The following is a 10599-nucleotide window of genomic DNA, read 5'->3' as shown; positions in this document are numbered from 1 at the left end:
TTCTTTATTATTTTGTTTCCTTTTATTTTTAATTGTGTTGGATTTATTGTTTATTATTATTTTTAATGAGGACAAAAATTAACCTCATTAAATAATATCGGTATGGTTTCATGTTGAAGAAATCAAAAAAGCTATATATAGTTCACTTGTTTGAAACGATACCAAATCATGTACATTAAGTGATTAAGAATAAAGGACATATTAATTACTAGATATTCACAGGTAGTTTTTATTAATATCTGTGTTCTGATTAATTTACACATTACTGTAGAACAATAAAGGGCAATATTATGCATATTTGTTGTGACAGCTAAATGAAGAACATCACAGTTGACAAAAAAGTTCTTTTTCACAAAGACACCCAAGTCATTTCCAAATCACGTTGAGGTAAAAATATTCATCCAGTTTAGTACAATACAAAATCTATCACCAATCCTTGCAATTTACCACAAACATGGTGAAAACGTCAATGCATTATAGGCAAAAAAAAATGCACTATGTAGATGGTGGTTTTGAGTTGCTAATTTCTCATGTGATTATTCTGAGATTACTTCATATTTTATCACCACTCACCTCTTTATTTCGATTATTTCCCCAACATTTGTTTTTTTTTTTTTGGCGCAGATTAAACTGTGTTAAGTCTTCCATGCTATAGATACTGGGACTTATATAGTTAGCATACCTGTGGTGTTACCTGGTATGACATGCTCATGGATCAACTAGGAATTACTGTAAAGTATACAATGGCTGCACCATATGCTTAGTGTATCTTTTAATCACTCCTTAGTATAAAAATATTTAAGATTTATTACAAGAATTGTAGGTCATTCCATGTCAAATCAACAAGGCTCACGATTTGACAATCACCAATTTCAACAAAGTTCACAGGATTGATCATATCCAAAGTGCTGGAAAAAAATTTTTTTTTTAGAATATTTGGTCATTCAGTTTTTTGTGTAGGACCTGTAAAAAAGTGAAAAAATAGCACAATGCAGGGTTCAAGTAATTACAAAAAATTAATTTTTTTCCTATAACGGCTAGAGAGCTCAATTTGGTGTCAATTTAAAGCTGTTGGAATGGGCTTTCATGTGATACATCATTTGGCAAGATTTTGTTACATTAATAGTTCAAGGTAACCAAAAAACATATTTTACCTTAATATATCAAAAAGTGTTTTTTTTTAAATTTGAAAAAATATATTTTGCTTCCTAATATGTTGTTTATATGGTAAACATTTCATAATGGGATTGCAACGTGATCATGGTGAAATAAAATAATGAACTTGTACATACTCACCACTTAACTGCAATTCAAATAACTTCCAAAGATATTTACAAAAAAATTACACAGTGTACATCTATTTTTACAACTTTGGTTAGCATTGTCCACTTGCTTTGAGAGGTTATGAATTTTTCTTTTGAATTTACCATGGGACCTACTTTTGAAATAATATCACTCCTATGTACATTAATAACATCCTCAAAATTTGGGTAGTGGAAGGAAGGTGAAGGTCAATGTGGATGTAAGAACTTCATCTTCACCATTTGATTTTCCTCATTTGAGTTTAGAACACACCCCAACCACCAATAATCAAGAACCCAACCATTTCTGTGAATTCAAGATCATCCTCAATATTTGTTGTGTTGTTAAAAAATGAAAACACCCTCATCTGCACCTGATTCTTGTTCAGTGTTACAAAAGAGTGGAGTTTCTGAGTAGCTGGTATAGTTCTTGCTGCCATTGTCCTACTCTTCAAAGCCTCTTCTTCTCCTTTATGCTGTTCAACTGTAATGTATCGATTCAATGTGTTCATTTGCCCAGTCATACAAGTGTCATGGAGTCACGATCTGGAGATTGCAGGTCATTTGAAGACTTGAGAAAATTGAGTCTGTTTTTTGTACTGAGAGGCAGCACTATCACTGTAGTAATAGGTCAGGCTTGGTTTTGTGGTAAAATGAGACTGCGTGAAACCAGTTTAATATTTCTGATATAAAGCTGGACTGCTATTGTGTCATGTGTGAGACACTCAGAAATTATGACAAGAGATGTATGGATCAATCTTTTTGTTGTTGGATCTTGGAAATAGATTATGAAGGGGTGAACTGTTGCCTATGCATTGTTCAAGTGGAAACCTTATCTTAGAGAGTGAATGAATAGCTCTCAGCAAAGTTGTAGATTACAAGATTCACCTTCTTTCAGAGATTGCTTCAGGTGGGTGAGGTAACTGAACTGTTGACTACCAAGAAATGACTGTTGAAGAAGTTACATAACTTTTTCAAAACGTATACTGATGAATTCTTCAATTGGTTTGACTAATATCTTGAGAGTTGTTCTTTTTTCAACTTGTATCCACTGTTTGTAGGTGATGTTTTCAATACAATTGTGCTCAAAAGCTTCCTCAATCATTCTCTTAACTTTTTCAAACCCAGGACAATATTTGCAATTTCCAAAGTAGCATGCTTCAGTTGGATTAGCAAACACTACATACATCATAATATATCTGTATGACTTAATTGGTCAATCATCTTCTATCAGTTTTTTCATTCTATAATGCATACAGTTATAAAGGCCGTCTCCATCCTAACTGCCAAATTCTTCTATCCTGCCAACTTTCCACCTCCAAATCCCTTCTCTCCATCACTCCACACATCCACTGTGCTCTGTTCTCCAAGCATGCCCAAACATTGTAGTCTTCTTCCCTCCAAAACAATCACTCAACTGGCTCCCTAAATTCTTCTTCTGATCTCCTTATTTCTCATGCACCGCATTCTAGAAACTCCACAACTTGCACATAACTTATGCGCAAGTTTTAAAAGATCCTAGAGCTTTTAAAACTGAAATCTTTTTCAGTTTAAAAAGTTTTTCATCCATTTCCATGGCCGACAATCCTCCCTCATCTCTTTTTCTAATTTCCCAAAGCTTCTGACCCTACAGTAAAATGCTCTCAATAACATTCTTGTACAACCCACAAGTAGTTGCTTTCCATATCCCTTTTAAACACCACAAAGAATTAAACTTTTGAATAGCTACCCACCCCAAAGTTATATGATGATTTACATCTTTTCCACTACTTCCTTCCTGTGACAATATAGAATCAAAGTACTTAAAGTCCTACCATGCCTTGATGATATTCCCATCTCCTTTTGCATCAGCCACTAGGTACTTAAAAAAACTTTAAAAAAAGACCACTAGGTCTTACTAAAATTTAAATCCCACTTAATAAAAGTTTCCGTCAATCTTCTTATCTGAGAATTTCACAAAAAGACATATATATGTATTTTTTAACCAAAACCAAATGAAAACTCTTTCAAAATGAAAGAAAGGATTTTCTTCAAACACTTTCAGAAAAATTGAAAAAACTATGAAACATGCTATCAGCATCAAATTTTGGTACTCGTGAAAATGCATCCTACAGTACGATTATGAAAATGTCATTAAAAGAATGTTCTACAATAATTTTGTTATGCATTCTACCTCATATACAAAGTAGAAATTAAAATCATATTGTTCGACTATAATTTTAAACTTAAAATTTTTATTTTTTTGACTATAAATCTTTTTTCTATAATTTTTGTTTAGGCATCGAGTAAAATATTCAACAATTATTTATTTATTATTGATGAAGAATATCAATTTCTTGTTTTTTTAAAAACTTTTGTAAGAAAGATTATACAATTACATGCTGCAGGCTTATGAACACAGTTATAAAATTTGTGATGATTTATTAGTCTAAACAGTTCAGTTGATGTGCAGGGTAAGGGTAATAGACTGGCAATTGGCTTCTTGCTACATGTAATATAATACTGTGTGTGTTACACTATCCCCAGATCTTTTCTGTTACGGGGCAGGCATTTGCATTTTTTTAGAGTAATATAAATACACCTCAGTATTAGCTGGAATGACATCATTGTTGCATATTGCTGGTAACATCGCAGTGACTGGCCTGCTGGCCATGACTTGGCAGCACCAGATTATTATCAAAACAATAGTTTCAGGATTCGATTGATAATAATGTTATTGCTTTTTTATTTTTTTTATAAATTTATATTTTTAACTTTATTTCATAATAAATATACACTACAATAACAATCAACTTACACTAAAACAAATATAAACATATGCAAAAGAAATATAAAAAAAATAAAATGGGGAACTAAGAAAATTATAGGCCTATAACACAGAACAATGTAAAATATGAAGGATAATTTATCTGGGCGGCATAAATTCCACCTGAAGTTTTGTCAATTTTGATGTGAATATTAGGTCCACCATTCACCAACAGATTATTTAGTAAATTGTCTTCACACACTTCACGCATATAACTATTCCAATCAACGCAACTTTTGTGGTTCATTCCCAGTTTTTTTCAACAGAATTTGACCAAAGTATATTCGTTACTACTGCAGTAAATGAATAACAAGATAGCATGAAAATCAAACTATGATTTGATGAGCCACATTCCATGCCTCAATTGTTTAGACTAATGACAGTCTTTTCTGAAACAAACCCGATGCTCTTTACTTGTGTATAATTTCATTTCCTGCCCATTAGCACATGAATGTAGGTTGAGTAGAACACCTTTTTCATGTGAGTACAGCTTGCATGAATGTTTCTGAGGAACGAAAAATATTGTAAATAAATTAATTGCAGAGCAATGGTGACTGTAATGCAGCTATGTCATTCCATCCCATACCAAGGCGCATTTACACTAATCCCCACAAAATGTAAAGTCTGCCACTTAACAGAAAACATCCCTATTCCCTTCATCAAACAGTTCTGGTCCAGAAACTTAGGTCTTACAAGATAGCAATCTATATTAATATTGTATGCAACCAAGGGTCATTTGAGCAAAAATATAAAATCTGAAGTAAAAATACTAAACACGGATTTAGCTTATAGTTGATGATATGAATATAGTTAATAGCTGATGGTATGACATCACAGTTACATGTTTTAGAAAGTAATCATATATGAGTATAACAAATTCAAAACTAATTTCTAATTGGTGGTAAAATTTTATTTGTTGGAAAAAATTTTCTACCAACTTTTTACCCTGAAAATTAAATTTGAAATGGGGGATAGGCCTGTATTTGAGTCAATGTATATTCAAGCAAATACGGCAATATGTTACTACATTCAATAAAAAATAAAATCTGGATTTACTAAACTGGTTTTTTCTGAGAATCCATAATTTATAATTGTAAAATTCTCTATCAAAATAAAAATGCTTTATATGTGATAATACTGACAGAACTGAATGAAAATTAATATGATTAATGTCTATCAGCAATAAGACATTTTACACATTATGCTGTCACAACAGTCTTTTGCTTAAAAATGTAGGTACCCTGAAGGGTGAGAAAAAGCAACTGTTTATGAATATGAGTAAACATATAATTAATTTTAAACTGCATTACTTCAGAGCTAGACTCAATAATTCAATTTATTAAGACACACATGGCAAGACAACAGCCCAATTCTGAATGCATCATAGCCTTGATATACCTTTCTAAGGGATGATAATGATAATAAAATACAACATAATATATACAAAAATATAACATCCAAATGTGATAATTATTTATTCATATATATTAAAAATACATTAGTTTACATATGTTATACAGTTACTAAAAATAGAATAATAATTGTTAAACTAAACAACATAAATAGTGTTTAAAAAATAGGTTCCCTCCTACAATATAGTATTTGAGTGGAAATATTTCAATGTTGTTTAACGATTAAAAGTAAAGATTAAAAATCTTTTTAAATACAATTAACACTGTGGCATTATTTAGCCGATATTACCTCAAAATCAAAGAGCAGAGATCCAAGAAAATACAGTTTCAAATGCTTAGAATAATCTATTTATATTTTTAACTGACGACCAAAGAAATTGTCAGCGATTCCAATTACAAACAAGCAAGAAAGAACCGGTCTACAAAATGCAGTCACATTTTTCAGTTTATCAGTATAGATTGATACAAACTCTTTCAACAATCATGTAACAGTAATTTGAGTAGCAATAAATTAAATTGTTTTTTCATAATGTTATTGAAATTAAATAAGTCTCACAGTTAAATAAAACATACACTTCCTCAGCTATTATGAGTAGCCTTATAAAAATTTATTTCACTAACTAAACTTAAATTTTTCGAGCCATTTCCAAAGATCAACATAATGAACAATATATATTAGCGATATTATGTAGTGAAAATTATGGACATACAGAATCTGTTCATATGGTAACTGAACTGTTTTTCCATGGAGAAAACATGGGGTCAATATGTATTAAATAACCAGATCTAATTATCAAAATTCTTTTTCTTGTTTTTAGTTGTTGCACCTTAGATTCTTGAAAAATCTATTATATAAAAATGTTACAACATATTGTATTTACAATTTTAACGTGAAAATTATCATTTAGTCTACTTAAGGATATAAATGCGAACTACTACCTTTCTCAACTACAGGTTTTTATAATAGCACTGAAAGGATTAAAAATGAAGACTGAAACAGGGTATCGATTAGCAGAATTCACTAAACTGCTGAGTACTTTTTATCAAGTTAAGTGATGGTTTTTTTTTTTTTCAATACAGGTATATTTTCTTTTCATACACATTACCATCTCAAAGAGAATTAATTACGCTAACAATAAGACTTAAAATTTATTCTTACAATATATATTTGCAATTAACACCACATTATATATTACATTATTTATTTTTGTGGACACTATTAATATGTTTTATTAAATTATTTTTCTGAGTAAAAGATTTCTTACAATTACTGCAATCATACTTTTTCTCTTTTGTATGAATATTAAGGTGTTGCTTTAAATTAGAACCGCTATTAAACGACTTTTGACAGAAGTTACAGACATATTTTTTCTCTTTAGTATGTATATTAAGGTGTTCCTTTAAAATGTCACTACGGTTAAAAGACTTCTGACAAAAATTGCAAAGATATTTTTTCTCATTAGTATGGATATTAAGGTGTTGTTTTAGATTAGAGATATAATTAAAAGACTTTTGACAAAAATTACAAACATATTTTTTCTCTTTAGTATGGGTATTAAGATGCCTCTTTAGACCGAACCGAAAATTAAAAGACTTTTGACAAAACCCACAGATATATTTTTTGTCTTCAGCATGGATATTAAGATGTTCCTTTAAAATATCACTACGATTAAATGACTTTTGATAGAAGTTACATTCATATTTTTTTCTCATTAGTGTGAGTATTAAGATGTTTCTTTAAGTTAGAACTGTAATTAAAGGTCTTTGGACAATAATCACAAACATAATTTTTCTCTTTAGTGTGGATATTAAGGTGAATTTTTAAATTAAATCTATGATTAAAAGACTTTTGACAAAAATTACAAGCATAATTTTCCTCTTTAGTATGACTACTGAGGTGTTTACTTAAATTAGAACTACAATTAAACGACTTTTGAGAAACATTGCACAAATACTTTTTCTGTTTAGTGTGGGTATTAAGGTGTCTTCTAAAATTAGAATTGCAAATAAATGACTTTTGACAAAAGTTACAAACATACATCATCTGTTTTGTGTGAATATTAACGTGGGTCAATAACTTACGTTCATATCGGAGTATTTTATTACAACATTCACATAAAAATTCCTCATCTCCTGTCTGCCGAGTTAATTTGGTTTCACAATTAATATTCTCATCTGAATTACCATCAGTTAAATTTAATTGTAATGATTTTTCTTGCAACAAAATAAAACAATCATCACAGTTTATTTTCATAAGACCATTATGAACAAAATTCTTTACCTGCTTCTTACACGTAATGCAATTCTTTAATGCACTTGTCTGTGTAGTTCCTCCATTGTTGACCTATTAATAAAATAAATTCTGTTATAGCAATAATATTATTTATTTTTATGCATCCGTAGAAAACTTATCATCATAAAATATTTATCCTCACTTCAGCAACTATACATCTACACTAAAATTACAGCTAACCTAATCTTTTTTATAAAAAAAAAAAAAAAGAATTTTTTTAGCAAGTTAAAAAATGCCAGTGATGGTTGTGATGTCTATCTAGAATCTTATAAATGAAAAAAAGAGACACAGTACCTATTGCAAAGGCTATACTTACCACATTATCACCATACTGCTACACAATCATTACTCTTACAAGTTACTCTTTGTATACTTCAACCAGAAACAAAACTCTTTGAATACTTTATGCCCTAAGTTATGTTATTTTCAAGAAATAGAAATCATTACTTATAGTTTCTTTTTTACCAAATACTAGATGAAGGAGTGCATGTAAAAATTAATTCTACACTAAAAGACCCTGTGATATAATAAACCATGATTATATGCAAATACTCTATTTTTGAGGATGCTGCAAATAATGATCAAGGATTACTACCTGTTCCAGTGCTGACAGTTAGGTTTACTAATAGAATACCTTATATAAAAGTACATTCATCTGAGAAAATAAATGAACAAATAATTTTAGAACGAACAAAAACTGCAATAGCTAGTAAAACAAGGTTGAAAATATCAGTGAAGACAAAAATAATGACAAACATTAAAGACATAAAATTTACACAAAGCATAAGAAAAGCAGAAATATTCAAAGAATTCAGATATATAGGTGAACTTAAACAGAAAAAAGGATTAGAAAGATTAGCAGTACAAGATAGTTCCAAAAATAGGAACAACTAATGCAATAAAAAATGCATATCCAAAACCTGAAAATCAAACATTATAATATAGTAATAAAACCTAAGAGTTTATAGGGCGTAAGTGTTTAACATGAAAACAAATACGAAACATACAGAAAAGAAGAAAGGAGAATAACTAGAAAGATATTAGGTCCTGAAAAGGATAGAAAATCATTAAATTTAGAAATTAAACAAAATATATCAAGATAGAACAAAAATAATGGGCACAATGAAAAGCAAAAATTAATGTTCTTTGATCATCATGTCAGAATGAGTACAAACAGGTTACCCAAAGCAAATTTTTGATTTCTTATATGAGGGCATTCTGAAAAGTTTCGAGCCTCCATATGAAGATGACAGCACTCATCAACAAAAGTTAGAGAATGTATTCACACATACGTTGAAACGTACTTACTAAAATTTCAGCCATTTTGAATGCTCAGTTGTTGTTTAATAATCATTTAAGTAAATCACTGTGACTCTTTGTGAAAATGGAAAAAAATTGACTATTGTGCTGTGATTAAATACTTGCATTTGAAAGGCAATACCCCTACACAAATTAAAACCAAGTTGGACGTTGTTTATGGAGAATCTGTCCCATCATTTCCCACCATGAAACAAGGGTATATCAGCTTGGTTGATGATGAGCAGTCGAGATGGCCAAAAACTTCAACCACTACCAATATCATCGAAAAAGTTCACCAAACGGTACTGGATGACCGACAAATTAAAGTTAGAGAGATAGCAAAGGCTATGGGACTCTGCTAAAGAACATGTTTGTCATATATTAACTTAAGAATGTGATATGCGTAAGTTATACATGCGTTTGCTCATTTTGGACCAAAAACATTCGAATGAACATTTTCAAGGCCCTGCTGGAGCAATTTAAGTAAAAGATTCAGATTTTTTGCGTCAATTCATAACTGAAGATGAAACATGGATCCATCACTACACTTCTGAGATGAAACAACAGTCAAAACAGACTGTAAAGGGTGAACCTGCTCCAAAAAAGGTGAAGACAGTTCCATCAATAAGGAAGGTGATGGCAACTGTTTTTTGGGGTGGTACGGAATTTTGTTTATTGATTTTCTTCAAAAAGGTAAAACAATAGTGGTACAGTATTATGCATCATTACTTGACAAGCTGAAGGCAGAAATTGCAAAAAATGACCACATTTGAAGAAGAAGAAAGTGCTTTTCCATCAGGACAATGCACCTGCTCACACTTTGACGGTCGCCATGGCTAAAATTCACAAACTGCACTTTGAATTGGTTGACCACTCACTGTATTCACCATATCTGTCCCCAAGCAACTTTTTCTTGTTTCCTACCCTTAAAGTTTTGCTTGGAGGAAAGAAATTTTCATTGGACGAGGAGGTTATTGCAAACGTAAACACCTATTTTGCAGAGAAAGATGCTAGCTACAATTTGAAAGGGTTAAAGATATGAAAGTGTTGCTGGAAAAAGTATCGACTTGAAAGGAGACTTGGTTGAAAAATAAAATTATATTTGACAGAAAAAATACGTCTTTCTATCTTAGGCTCAAAACTTTTCAAATAACCCTCTTAATAGGAAAATAGAATTAAACTGAATTACAAAAAAAAAAAGAAAAAAATTAAAAATAAAAACACCTTCAAAACTAGAATAATGAATTAAAAAGAAACTTGGGTTTCCAAGAACAAAAGACCAGGAAAGAAAATCTGAAAATGAAATTGTAAGAACACAAACAACAATATGTGAAGAAAATGAAGAATAATGGGAAGAGAAAAAATGAGGAGTTAAACTTCTCAATTCACAAAAAAATTTTTTTCATGATAAACCACTGTTTCCCTATTTGATAAAAGTCTACGACTTTTGATAAAAAGTCTATGGGCTGAATTTCAACCCCTTTCACA

This window comes from Lycorma delicatula, chromosome 1, assembly GCF_047948215.1.
Source record: "Lycorma delicatula isolate Av1 chromosome 1, ASM4794821v1, whole genome shotgun sequence".
NCBI lineage: Eukaryota > Metazoa > Arthropoda > Insecta > Hemiptera > Fulgoridae > Lycorma > Lycorma delicatula.
Note: the sequence above shows the minus strand (reverse complement) of the source record.